Here is a 14890-nt window from a genome sequence, read left to right as displayed (position 1 = left end):
AACAGAGCCAAGAGAGATTGGGGAGGATCCTCCATTTGTGAGAAGTCAATTCCTATGCATGAATAAATGTACAAGTGAATGAATGAATGAATGAATGAATGAATGAATAGGCAATTGTCACAGTTCATCAGAAGATACGGAGTTGTGAAGCATAATTTGGGAAAAGGCATTCAGATCAGCTATTCTAGCCAAACAATTTCATTTCTTATCCTTTGAATTGTAACATTTTTGATTTGTCAACATTTCAGTATTGTGCCAAAAATTAACACTCACTCTCTTCCTTGGCCAAATCAGGGCACTGCATACATGCACAACTTCACAGAGAACGGCTGAAGTGAAAAGAATACATTGCCCAGAGAAGCTCTAAAAACGTGAAACTCAGAAAAATGAAAAGTTTTTGCTCCCTTCCTGCCCCAAGGGAGACTTTTCTGTCAAAATAGATGAAGACGGTATAGATCCTCTGAAGAGTTCTTGGCTGTTTTTGTTTTTCCTTATTTTTACATTTGTGAGTTCATTTCCTTTTTAATAGAAAATATAGGAGATTGGAGCTGGCACTGCCAGCAGTTTCTGACGGGAGAGAGCATATGTCTCCTGTCATGTTGGCATCTGACGGCAACAGCCGCGCGGAAGTCAGTTCAAGTCCTTACATCAAAGTTTGCTTCCATTGTAGGGACGTTGTTAGAAGTTGAAAAAAAGCAATGTCCATTTGAAGCTCGTCTGTGAACTTTGCATGAACTGCTAGGAATAATGTAGTGTGATGACAAGCCAGTTATACCTTCCACTAAATTTGCTGTCTGGAATGAACTGAAATAGTGTTTGGTTTGTGTAATTACGTCCATCTATCTTTATATTCCAGCGGCATATCGCAAATTGAAAATACTAAAAATTGACTGTTGGTTCTGATATTTAATGATTGCCAAAGACAAGACGATGATTTATTGGTTACTTACCGATGTGACACATTTGCATCTTATTAGACGGAGATTACTATTCCTTAAAATGCGGACGAGGCCTGATCATGTCTGATGGATTGATTTGATTTGCAAATGTAATCAAACTAATAAGAGGGAAAAAATGAGCAATAATGCCTTGTTTTTCAACTGGCAATCACTCCCCTGCCAACAAGGCTGATATCCCTGACTAAGCAGCCTTTACACAGTCTTCCTGTCGCCTCAAATAAACAAAGGGATGCTAAGAGCTTGATAAGAGGATAACAAGCCAAGTATGGATGCAACATGGGGCCCACACCTCCGAACTGTGCTGCCACAGATGAGAACAAAAGTTAACGGCAGGAGATGCAACACGACCTTAATCATCTTGAGCAAAGCTCCGGCCGAAACCAGCTCCATATTCCCAGATTATCGCAAGGTAGATGAAGAACCCTTTCTTAAGGTAAAAACACTGCCACCCTCCCTAATGCAGTAGGCAGGCCTCTTTCCATAAAGACACTCCATTCCTGAGGTACTTTAACCATTTAAAATCCAAAAGGGTTTAGAACAACCCCATCTATATAGTTTGAAAACCGCATAAAAATCCTTTCACGCAGCTGCTGGCCCTCGGTTTCACCCAGGGGATACCGCCGATGTACAGAACCCAGAGATAAAGAGCTGTGGAGGGGAAAACACTGGGCCAGGAGGCATGGCTGACTGACATCTGGCTTAGATCATTCTCAAAACATTTCTTCAGGAGTCTTGAGGACGTGTGACAGAAAAATGAAAACCATGATCCTGAATGAGTTGCAAAGCAACACTCTTGAAATAAAAATCCAAAAGAACAAAAAAATTCAAAAGATATTTTGATATGAGATCCACTCTGCCTCATAGTCATGTAATAATGACAAAGAGAGACTCCCAAGAACAGCAACTCTAGTATCAGGCCAATCGGATAGCAAGGAGGCCTCCGATATGTGTGTGTGTGTGTGTGTGTGTGTGTGTACATATATATATATTTGTTCAGCGCAGGCGTGAATAGGTGTTAGCTTGTTCCAAAAATATATTACCCATGGTATTTTTGTTGGGGAACTGAATATTACAAAGAGTTTAGGGAAATGTTGAACTGAATTTACAGAGCTTATTACCATATTCAGATATTTCAAATATTATCATAGTTGATGTTCTGAAGATAACATATCACCCATTCTCAGCCCATATAAAATTTATTCAACCATACAATCACAGTATGGTCAGATTCAAATTAAATAATAAATAATTCTATTCTTAATATGTCAAATTGCCTTGGAAGTTTGAGTTAAAGTTTCATGGCAACTACAGAGATGTTAAACCCTAAAACCCTCACTGAGTGTAACAGGTCAGATAACTAACCAGGTTAATTAGCATCCGTGGATTATTCATAAGTGAATTTTAACCAAATGTTATATGCTGGTCTGTCAGAGATATTGTTTTCAAAGACAGCATAAGTATTTTCATAGGAATATATTCAAAGAGGCTTTATAAATAAGGCCCACCTCCTATATTCGTGTTATTTTATCCTTACGCTATCCTTACGCTTAGGTCTGCGCTAAGATCCTCCACTGGGCAACCTTGTGGCCACTTGGGCCTGTTGGCCATGTTTCCCCACCTCCAGTTTCAGTTAGGGGTTTTTCTCTACTATATCCCCTGTATGCCACAGAAGTATTCTAAGCCCTACCTACAGATTACTAATCCTTCAGAAAGGGGTTTGATCTGATATATCCAGATATTATACCCAGGCTTTACCAAAGAAAAACAAAAGAAAAGATAGGTGTATTGCTTATAATTTGCAGTATACATTTTTAAAAATATACCACAATAACTCTTCCATAACATTTTCACTGCTAGTCTATCTTCAAGAAATGTGTGTCCAAATAAATACACGTGTATGTATTATATCATGTAATATAACATGGTATAGTGTAGAATAGACATAATGTTAACACAATAACCTGCTAATATTTAATACTATGCATATGGATGCATACTTTTTTTCTGAGAAACTAGTAGTGATAACGACATGTTATATGCTGGGAATTAAAAGACTGAGTTTTGGTCTCAACTCCATCACTGGCTAGCTTGTTACTCTGGGTAACTCATTCAGTTTTCCTGGTCTTAAGTGTCTTTAACCATAAGTAAGCAAAGGCATTTAACATTCACTGAACACTTACAATTAAAAGCCAGGGGTGGTGGGGTGCCTGGGTGGCACAGCGGTTAAGCGCCTGCCTTCGGCTCAGGGCGTGATCCCGGCGTTCTGGGATCGAGCCCCACATCAGGCTCCTCTGCTATGAGCCTGCTTCTTCCTCTCCCACTCCCCCTGCTTGTGTTCCCTCTCTCGCTGGCTGTCTCTATCTCTGTCAAATAAATAAATAAAATCTTTAAAAAAAAAAAAAAGCCAGGGGTGGGATTGGGCACTTTACAAATATTAACCCACAGAACTGTCCTAGCAACCGATAAAGTTGGCATTATTATCCCACTTTATGCATAAACACACTGAGTTCACGGTATGCAGCAATATCAGAATTTGAATCATGGTCTCCAACTCCAAAGACAGCACACTGCCCACTACGGTCTAGTAGACAAAATGCACTTAAAATGCAAAGTTCTAGCAAATGATCTCTAAGGTCCATTCCAGTTTAGTCAACCCGTAATTAATTTTTTGGGGAAAGCAGTCTTTCCTCAATATTATTTCATTTGTTAAAAAAAAAAAGTGTGTCACAAAGATTTCTCCTGGTATGTTCTACCATAAAACACTCTACTTCAGAAAAATAGCAACTCACAGAAATAAATCTGAAATGCTATCAATAGTTACTTCATGTTTTTCCACAAAAGGTGAATCTAAATAACACGCAGAGGCGACACAACCTTCGAGAGTGTATTCCTCTTTCAGGTATACGGATCTCTGTAAAGATGCCCTGCCACGGGGCTCTGCCATGACACAGAAAATCACAAGAGTGAGTCCAGATGGACCCTTTTTGTCCTAAAGTGCTGACCACATCGGGAGGAGCCAGTCTTCCCATGATCTCCCAGCTGCTCCTTTTCCCTGGCTCCCTCCTCAGCTGAGCCACCCTGTGCCCTGGCACAAACGTGCTGACTGGCTGAGGGGCCCGGCACTTCAGGTCATTAATCCTTTCCTAATGTAGGTTAAGCAGGTGTGAAGCCTCCTTCACACAGAGAGGAGGGAGCCGCTCTTCGGAGACACCCCTGGAGTGATAGTATTTACTAATTGGGCCCCGATGACTGTGTAAAACCAGACAGGGTAGGCTGCTGACCTGGACATCTAGTTATCCATTGGCTTTATCTGAATCCAGCTGACGAAAACTGGTCCTTTCCCCTTCCTGATCTTACATTAATAATTTGCAACCAGGGCTTAATGCCCATTTTGGCAACGAAAATATAATTTCTGTATTGGAAGCAAAATGATGTGACTCGTAGAGACTGGTAAAATTTGGGGATTAACTAAACTGAGTTCACTAGAATTCTCAAAATTACCAAGGGGTGATATTTATCCATTATGTTTTCTTCTTTAAATAACAATGTACTAGCACTTTTTAACTCACATAATAATGTTGCACTGCACCATAGGAGATCCAAGTATGAAATGTAAACTGAAATCCCTTTTATGAGGAGTTTGTGTATTTTGTACATCTTTTCTGACTCTCGCCAGAGGAAAAAATTACTTGGCAAAAATAAATAAAAAACGAAAGTTGTTGCTCACTTCAGAGAAAAAAAAATGTAGGGTTTTTTTCTGGGAAAAAGAAAAATTTTCTAAAGAAAAATATCAATGTATTTATAAACAAATGGAGGTGTTATCTGTTTATCATATAGCATAAACTTCTTAGAAATTTTGGTCAATTAAAGTGATTTGGGCAGATTAAATAGGTTCTTCTAATTGAATTCTTCTAATGAAGAGTCATTTATGATGTTTGGAAGTGGGCTGAATTGGGAGGAAGCAGCTTGGTTTTAGGGAAATCATATGCCTATGGACAGATTCGGTATTGTTAAGACACCTGATGAGTAAAATGCCACTGATATGCAGAGCTGGGATGTATTCAAAGTAAGTTAGATTTAGGGGCACCTGGGTGGCTTAGTCGGTTAAGCGTCTGACTCTTGATTTTGCTTCAGGTCATGATCTCAGGGTCCTGGATGGAGCACAGAGCACTGCGCTCCCCGCTCTGCAGGGAGTCTGCTTCTTCCTCTCTCTCTGCCCCTCCCCCACCTCTCTCTCTCTCAAATAAGTAAATAAATAAATAAATATTTTTTTAAAAAATACAATAAATTAGATTTATTGAAAATTAAAGGAAAGAGAATAATAATATAGAGCTAAAGGGAGAGTGCCTCGACCATGTGGACCCAGCTTCGGTTAATAAGGAAAGTCATACTGAAAGGAAAGAGGTCAAATGAGCACCCAATTCCAGCTGCAGATTTCACTTTCCCCTTCTTTTTCTCTATTCTGATAATTCCTCCACAGAAGCGAAGCAACAGTCTACTAGATCTCAAAATCAAAAAATATTCCCTGATACTCCTCACACCTTTAATTCTTCCCCAAGGGCCCCTGGTGAGTTCAGTTCAACTTCCCTTCCTTTGCTTCATCCACACACCGGCACTATTTCCTTTTACACATCAAAACCACACTTTGTATTTTGAACCTGATGGTTACTTACTCACTGAACCTTGGTCTAACAAGGAAGTAGGCTGGCTTAGTCACATGAAAGAACACAGCCGAGGCTGACATTCTTGGGAACAAGGCATACAGAAGTGCAAAGTTGTATGGCTTTTCTCTACTGAGACTGTGATCCAAAATTACTTCAAATTCTCCTTAGGGTGATGAAGTTTTTGCATTCTTCACAACACACACACACACACACACACACACACACAGCTACAAAGTACTAGCACTTTCAAGTTAACTATTCTGTTTTGTATAGGATTATTCTTGAATATTTCCTTTCCAAAGTAATTAGGTTACTTCCTCACTTTCATAAACTAATTTTGATATATACAATCCTGGATTACATAGCTATTTTTATCTACAAAATATAATGTCTTGTGTCAGAAATTCTGAGTTCAGCTGAGTAATACTCACACCCTCTTTCAAAAAGAAAACTCAGCAGTTAAATTTTTTGAAGACATCACTTCTCTCCATGTTTAAAAAGTGCCTTTAAATTACTCTGTATTCTATAGAAAACTGTTTCTCTGATGCTTGAAGTCTCCAGCTGCCACACAATTTATATCTCTTTCTTCTGCTCTTTGTTTTTCAGCCATTTTCCCTGAATGTCAAAGTCAATTTAGTGCATTTCACTTTGCTGAATAAATCAGAGGCGAAATCCTTGCTAAAAGTGAAAATTTGATTTGCTAAAAGGAGCTTAGGGCAACTATTAATCAATATATCCAGAGTGTCAAAGCCAAGGCCAGGATAGACATGCATTCATTTGGAGATTGGCTGAGGCAGATAAAGGGGGACGCAGGGGAAAAAGTGCAAGCAGCCCACAGAAGGAAGGCGGGGTTAGGGTTGGAGGGAGGGTCAAAAAGGAGCAAAGAGAGAAACAAAACACGCTGCCGTCATGTTCTGCTCTTCTCCCTCAAATTCTTGTTCAGAGGTAGAAAAAGATACTTTGATTAAGCATTTAAGCATATATGAATTATACTAATCCTAGCAGCTCTCGTATAACCATTTCCTCACAAGACACAAAAGTCTTTTTCTCTTTAACTCATCAAGTAGCCTTGAGAAGAATCCAAAAGTCCGAAGTAACAGCTCCATTAACAGAGGTGCAGAACAGAAAGAGTTGGGCCAAGTCTATAGGATGTCAGTATTTTGATAATCTTCAGGTAGGTTATAAGCTATTTCATGCTTCTGAAAGATCACGACACAGAGAAAGCTAAATGATTAGACGCATCCTATCACCTCATCATTCAAAAGAGTTTAACAATTACCAAGAACTTGCCTGAAAATGCTATTCTATTTTAGGACATAGCACATACAGAAATCTTTAACACTCAGAAATGTAACACTGTTGTTTTCAAAAGTACACTGAGTGAGCTTTCTCTGTGTAAGTTGGCTCAAGGTCCTGATTTTAATCTTTTCAAAATGCAGTTTTAATCATGTCACTGAGTTAAACATGTTAATTGCTTCTATTGCCTTCAGTATAAAATGTTATTTCCTTCGCAAGAAACTCAAGATTTTTTATGATGGGGTCCTTGGCCACGAATCTAGTCCCATGCTGCTCCTTCCATGCTTCCATGTGACTCTGTGTGAGAGCACCATCACAGCCTACATCACGGAGTTAGAGCCATCCATTCACCTTTCCGAATCACCCACTACGCCGGGAGGGTCATAAAAGCAGAACCTGTGCTGTATTCATACTCGTGTGCGTATTTCTTGTGCACAGTGCCTGACACACAGCTGGCTAAATGCCTTATGGAGGGAGGGAGGGAGGGAGGGAGGGAGGGAGGGAAGGAAGGAAGGAAGGAAGGAAGGAAGGAAGGAAGAAAGGAAAGAGGAAGGAAGGAAGGAAGGAAGGAAGGAAGGAAAGAGGAAGGAAGGAAGGAAGGAAGGAAGGAAGGAAGGAAGGAAGGAGGGAAGGAAGGAAGAAAAAAGGGAGAGAAGAAGGAAGGAAAGATGGGACAGAAGGAAGGAAGGCAAGAGGGAGGGAAGCGGGGGAAGGAAGAAATGGATTCAAGGTTAAGCGGTGGAGCTAACATTTTGATATTTGGTGTGGTTGAAAGTCACTTGACTCACTTTTGCTCCGGTTTACCCATAACTCTCGATCAAATTCAAGGGCCAGTGAATCCAAACACAGTAAGGGAGGGGAGCATCCAATTTTAGCAACTAAGCATTTAAGGAATTTTCCAACTACTCCGATAAGTAGTTAAACAGCTATTGTCTCATTTCATTAAAATTTGTGATCAGGCGTTATCTGGGGTCCACTATCAGTCAAACACGGTGATGTTCACTGACTGAAAAAAAATGTCACATATTTCCTTTATTATTCATCCTCCTTTCCTTGAATCTTGCATTTTGTAAGTGTATAGACAAAATTGAAAGATAGGGCAAATATGTTATGTTCACCTAAACTTGTTTTGAGAGTAATCTGGAACGTAACGTAATCTGGAACAAATGACACAGAACGTGGGGGAAGGAGATGAGGACAGGGGAAAAAGACAAAAAGAAGCTACTGGTAAAAAGCCATTTAGGTTAAATATTCTGTGGGTCCAAATAACATGAATAGTGTGAGTCAAACTTCCTGACCCTCAAGTTTGCTCATATATAAAGTGGGGATAATAAGAATAAAACCTACCCAGAGAATAAAAACAGAACTGTTGTGGGTATCCAACAGATGTTTGTGGAAGTGCTTTGTAAACAATATATAACTACATAGATGTTACTTCTTTTTGTATTGAAAGCTTAATCTCATTAAAATGAGATTATCACATATATTTATGTGGACAGAGACACATGACTCAGGGTAGAGATCATGTCATGTAGATCTTTTATATTTCCCACAGTACGAAGCGTAGAGTTGGGTACCTGGCACCTACTCAAATACTTAAACTGGAATCAATGATTACTATGAAATTATGATTCTATTTTAGGACATAGTACATACAGAAATCTTTCACACTCAGAAATGTAACACTGATCAAAACACTTTTTGATTAGAGGTATACAATAGCGTGGCTATGTATGGGTGGCAAAAATAATTTGGGGAATAGAGATGACGTGAGCACAGGTAATCCAGCATGGTTACAGAATGGGCATTAGGTCACGAACCATGGTAATCGAAGGTGACAGTCAATCTCCAGGAGCATCCTTAGGATTTGGGTTGTCTCTTGAGCTGGATCTCTGTCTAGGAAAACCGGCAACTTCTTGTTGGCATATATATATATATATTTATTTTATTTTATTTTTTTACTTCTAGCAAGGGTAGCTGCATAAAATAAAGGACCTTACGTGACCTTTCAGATTATTTTTGTCATAACATACTTTTCGACTTACTGGTTCCTGTTTCCATATCACAGTTGTGACTTCAGAAACTGATAAACATTCAGTTATTTTAGGTTTGGCCAAGAAGGATGAACTAGATTATTTAGATGCTAACGATCCAGCCCGCCTAAGACAAATGATGACCATATCTATACACAGATCCTTCTGGTTAAATAAGCTTCCCTCCTACCTTTGTATTACAACCGATGTTTATGGTGAATATTTTTTGAAATGGATTTTATTAACACCGACTTTTTGGATCACTTGGTTTTAATTGCAATAAAATGACAATCTATGTGCAGTATCTTAGGAACTAAAATGAACACTGATATTCTACATTTAGATCATGCTTTATAATTTGCAAATTAATTATACATATGTGTTTAATTTGCATGTGTATTCTTTCCCTCATTTGATTTTCACAATATAACTAATGGCTAGAGCAATTAAGTAACTTAAAAAAATTACTCCACTACAGCTTAGGCTGCCTGATTTTACTTTCAGGTTCATTCCACCTTCGGAAACCACAACGATAGACGCACAGGTAAGCGACTACCAAGTACATGAAATATAACTTCCAAATATTTGGTAATTGAATAGAATTATAATTTAAATAGTATTATTAAGTGCCAAGGCTTTGGGTCTAAAATTTACATTTTCTCCACTTAACTAAAAGACTCAACTACTTCATAGTTCTGAAATCATTAAGTTACATACACAAAAGAAAAATTAATCCTGAGAAAAGAGGCTGTAATCACTTCAATTCATTCACAGCAAAGTGGAAATTACAACTACATGTAAATTCAGTTCTGGGATGGGGTAGAGAGTGGAGCCTCAGGGCCAATTAGCAGTTTGGGGCTACGCATATTTTAAATCAACTAATTAATAAAATATTTATCAAGTGCCAGTGATACAGATCCCAAACTAAGTATTAGGTGCTACTTATATAACTCTCTATTAGTCAACCACGCCCTTGACCCGCACATCAAACCATAATCACACACATATACACATGGAAACATACTTTCATGTTATAAATGGAAACATAATCTATGGTAATTATTTCCACCACATTTGTTTCTGTGTGCTTTTTTGCATATACCGTCATCACTTAATGGTGCTACCCCTTTAAGATAAGGAACGGGCATTTTAAGAACTTCCACAATTTTTGTTGGGGATGATATAATCTTAAAAATTGGTCTCTACATAAAATGCATTAGCACAATGGAACAATCTTTAAACAGCATCATTAGCAATAGATACTTGAAATACTCTTGGGTATTCACCCACAAAATTTATATCCTAACGTAGAAATAGTTTATACATGTTCCTTAAAGGTTTCTGCCATTGCTTGAAAAGTCTCAATACTTCTGTTGAGAAAAATAAAAAATCCAAGTCAACGAGCAATTTTTGATACATTCTTCTAACTGCATGTTTTTACAAAAACGCTTCAGCGTAAATGAAAAATACTGGTTTCTATACTTCAGATTTCTGTTTCTCACATGAATAAACTACGCGTAAAGACTGTTTTATCACATTATCTTCCTAGTGTAGTTATCCTTTAGAGCGTAATACTTCCTGTCTTCACTGAGTATGAATAAAAATTGTAGAGTTTTTTTTTCTGTTTTGATAGCATTCCAAAAGATACCATTTTATAAATGTGACTAAGAGACCCTGAACTTACACACAAGTCCTCTTCTTTAGCAGGCAAAGGTTTAATTTGTCATGATAAAAATAAACAAGCCTACCTGAAAACCTGCCATCTTTGATAAAGGAAAAAATGTTCTAAGATACATTCATTCACTTAATTGTTCAAATACCCTTCTATTCTTTTAAAGTAAACTGTCGGATGAGACCCATAATATATTTAAGCCACTTATATAGGTCAGCTAATATGGGTTATGCTTTTTTAAGCACCATCTGACTAAGCACATTCTGCATTTTGCTAACAAAGTAACAGTACATAATAATATTTTAATCAACCACAAAGAACAATAATAGATCTGACTGCTGGGCTGATAATCGTCTTATCACACCCTGTGAAACCTAGCTCTAATATTTGACGGAGCCTCCATTACTTGGCAGCCCATTCTAAAAAAGGCCAACAATGGGGAGAGAATGAAGTGGAGTGTGCAGTAAGTCCGTATCTACATAAAAGAGATTAGAGGCGACAGCGTTCCATTTTACAGCTCAATCATATTGTGTTAGCATGCGCTTATCCGAGCGCGGACGAAATTGAAAGAGAAATAAAAAAGAGTCAGGCAGATAGGAACCAGAAAAGCGAGGCATGAGCAATTTCCAAGGATATAAAAGGATGCTAATGGCGGGGCCCTGTCATTCTTAAAAAGGGCTATTAGGACACCATCATCTGTTCTTGTGCCCTTATGCTCCTCCAGCTAAAGTCAAGCATTTTCTAAAGCCCTTGTGATCTTTTTTCTTCTATAGATAAAGTATGGGCATGTTTCCTAAGAACACACTTTTCCATTTATATGATTTATTAAAGTAAGTCAACTAATTCGATTTACTGATAAAAAAAAACACTCCATATGTATTTTTCTTCAATATTTTCTTTTGTTGAATTCTGCACTTTTCTATGTAGCAAAAGCAAGCATATAAGAGTCCGTTCCCAGCAGCGCACAGAGGCTACTGATCTTATCTTAGATGCTAAACTTAATTTTTTGAACTGTGTGCGTGTGTGTGTGTGTGTGATGACACAAACTGAGAGCAGCATAAAGAGAGCAAAAGGCTTACATTTTAGTATTAAAGAAAGATTTCACTTTAATTTTAACAGAAGCGTTACACAGAGTTTTAAAGTTAAGACAAAGACAGGGGAAAATGCAGTTCCGATCTGACTTTAATTCAGTCTCTGACCCCAGTTATGAGGACTGGGTCATGTTATCAAGAACATGATTTTACTTCTATCAAGGCAGAAATGTGACCTTAATCTTTATATTCTCTTTGTCTCCTGCCCCACCAGTCCCCCATCCTATACTCCAAATTGCTGCGCCCAACCTCCCTGAACCTGGGGTATACCAGCACTCTCAACATCAGAGCATCCTCTTCTTCTACCTCAAAACACCAGAAGGCAAGCTTATTATTTAACAATTTAAAAGAATTCCAGTTAATTCTTGTTTGGCTAATCCTTTTCTGAAAAGCCAAGCCACTCCTTGTAATCATTTAAACACCCTGAGGGTATCACGAACACCGAGCTGTGAATCATCACTCCACAGTGACCTCCTCTGGCATTTGCTATGGAGAGAGAATAACGTCAGTCCCCACCAATTCTAAGCCTCAGCTTAAGACTGAACACATAATCGTATAGTAATTGTTTCCACCACTGGAAATGCTGTTACTCATAGTTATTTAAAGTTACTGTCTTCACAAAAGTCACCAGAGCCCCTTTACTGTGACAGGTTCCTTTGTAAGCTGACATTTCTACTTAGATGCACAACTGGACGCCCAAATTTATCACTGACTTTTCCTTACCAGAGAGCAGGGTAAGGAGTTGTTGACTTTTACTGGTCTTTATTATGGGATGTCTGAACAATATTAAAATATCGGCTTAACACATCTCTTAATTCAGGGAGAACTTGCACAGAATTCTCTAAAATAATGGGTGGTTTTGAGTCATAGTGACACAGTCTTTCATGCTGTTATTATCAGTAATATGAACACTATCATCGTTATTATTTTGAAGTGGTTCTTTCAAATGCAGTCAACTGGTATCCTGATTCTACTCCAGGAAGCCATACTGAATATGCTCTGAAGGCATCGGATACGTTTGTGAAACTGTGTAAGTGTTTTTACCTCTTTATGCCTCGAACGTCCCTATATTTGAATTAAAGATAATAGTACTTGGTTCCTAGATTAAAATAACAGTTCTCAGGTGGGGAAGAGGAGCACAGTTTTGCCCACCAGAGGACATATGTCCACATCTAAAAACATTTTTGTTTGTCACAAGTCAGGGATGCTGGTGATAGAAACCCAGCATGCTGCTGAACATCCTACCACCAACAGGACAGTGCCCCACAACAAAGGACGACTGGTTCCCAGTATCAACAGTGTCAAGGCTGAGAAACCCTGGCTTAGAATAATCATTTCTTTTTGTCTATTTTATATTTTATTTTATTTTATTTTTAAGACAGGGAGGGAGGGAGAGAGAGAGAGAAAGAAAGAGAGAGAGAGGAGAAATGGTCAGAGGGAGAGGGAGAGAGAGAAACTTAAGCAGGCTCCATGCCCAGCAGAGAGCCCAATGCAAGGCTCCATCTCACAGCCCTGAGATCATGACCTAAGCCCAAATCAAGAGTTGGACACTTAACTGACTGAACCACCCAGAATCATCATATCACCCAAATATCATCCCAGAATCATGATATTTTAAATATGTGAGTATAGAGGTGCATAGCTGGCTCAGTCGGTACAGCATACAGCTCTGGATCTCAGGGTTGTTGGTCTGAGCCCCACACTGGGTGTAAAGATTACTTAAATATAAAATCTTTTCTAAAAATTAAAAAAAATAAAACACGTGAGCATGTATGTGCATGTGTGTACATGTCTATAAATATAAACGAATAAAATATTTAAATATAAATGATACATATACATTATCTTAAAAAGTGTCTGTGGCTACTTCAACAAATATTAATTTTCTTTTGCTCTAAAGTCCTTTATAGCACTTTTCATCTAGATAAGTTTCATACACTGTTTAAGCAAATTCTGACAATTTCCACCGCCACGATTCCCAAATGTCTTAACATCTCTTAGCATACCCTTTTTTCCTTTTTTTTAGAAATCACACAGATGTGATTAACAATCCAAATGTGATATCAACTATCCATATGATCAAATTCTCATCCTTCTTGTCCACGTAGTAACCCTTGTTAGGTACCCTCTAAAGAACACACTCAAGCTCACCTATTTAACTAGTTTTGACTTAATTTGGGGTGCTTTATTAGCAAACAGTGTAAGACAAAGTAGCTAGTATAATACAGAGTGATGTTTAAATTAGTTTACAATTTGCTTGGCCTCATCTAGAACTGCACCGAACAAAGCCATTCAGAAATGTCAGCTGTGTTCCTAACCACCGTAACAAATTGTCGCCTGAACGCTGCACACCTAATGACTTCAAATTAGCTTCACTGCGATATTGCCTGACAGTTCGTTACGACTGTTAGCAACATAGCTGGCGTATCATGACCAAGAAATTGGTTTCAGTGTGGGCTGGGAAAGGGACTTCCATCAATTTGATTAAAGAAATTACTGTAGCATTCAAAGCATAAAGACAAACTAGTTTAAGGAGACAGAAAGAAGTTAACCGTACCGGAAAAACACTGCTCATCGTTCAAAAACTTGTTTACAAACTACCTGGAGATCAAAGTTCACACAAACAAACAAAAGTAATTCAAGTAGACTACTAAAATTCTCAACACTTGTGACCAGGCATGTTTATTGATGTTATGGGATGGGCCGAGAAAGAAAGTAATAGGATACTTTAAAATACTACTTTTAAGTTACCATATGAGAAAGTGTAGGATGTCTACTTAATATTTATTTTTACAACTTGTGTACAAATTCATGTAAATATCTAATTGTCAACCAAAGCTGCACTGGTAAATACGAACAGCAATTCAGGGTAAACAGCCACCATGACAACAAAATGTGTGATTCTTAAAAGGAAAAAAGGGCACGTTAGATGTGTGCTGACAAAGACATCTTTTAAAGTGAAAAGAAAAAAGAAGTATTTCCTTAGGAGAAAGCTCAGAATTTTAAGAGGGAGAAAGACATACTTTTTTAAAAAAGTTATATTCTCTTTACTTTATGTTGGCAATAATACCTTTGCATATGAAAAGAAATAACCAGAATTCAAGGTGGTACAGACAGAGAAAGGTTATGATTCCATTAAGGTCAAGCAAAGCTAAGTATGAAAAAACAAATGTAA

General features: G+C 38.1%; 1 protein-coding gene across 3 annotated transcripts in view; it reads right to left on the bottom strand.

Annotated features, from left to right (window-relative positions):
• Positions 1 to 14890, bottom strand: part of ESRRG (estrogen related receptor gamma) — a 219434-nt gene that overhangs the window by 41580 nt on the left and 162964 nt on the right. The window lies entirely within an intron of this gene.

This window comes from Ursus maritimus, unplaced genomic scaffold (genome assembly GCF_017311325.1).
Source record: "Ursus maritimus isolate PB19 unplaced genomic scaffold, ASM1731132v1 scaffold_2, whole genome shotgun sequence".
NCBI classification, from domain to species: domain Eukaryota; kingdom Metazoa; phylum Chordata; class Mammalia; order Carnivora; family Ursidae; genus Ursus; species Ursus maritimus.
This window is presented reverse-complemented; position numbering and strand designations above follow the sequence as displayed.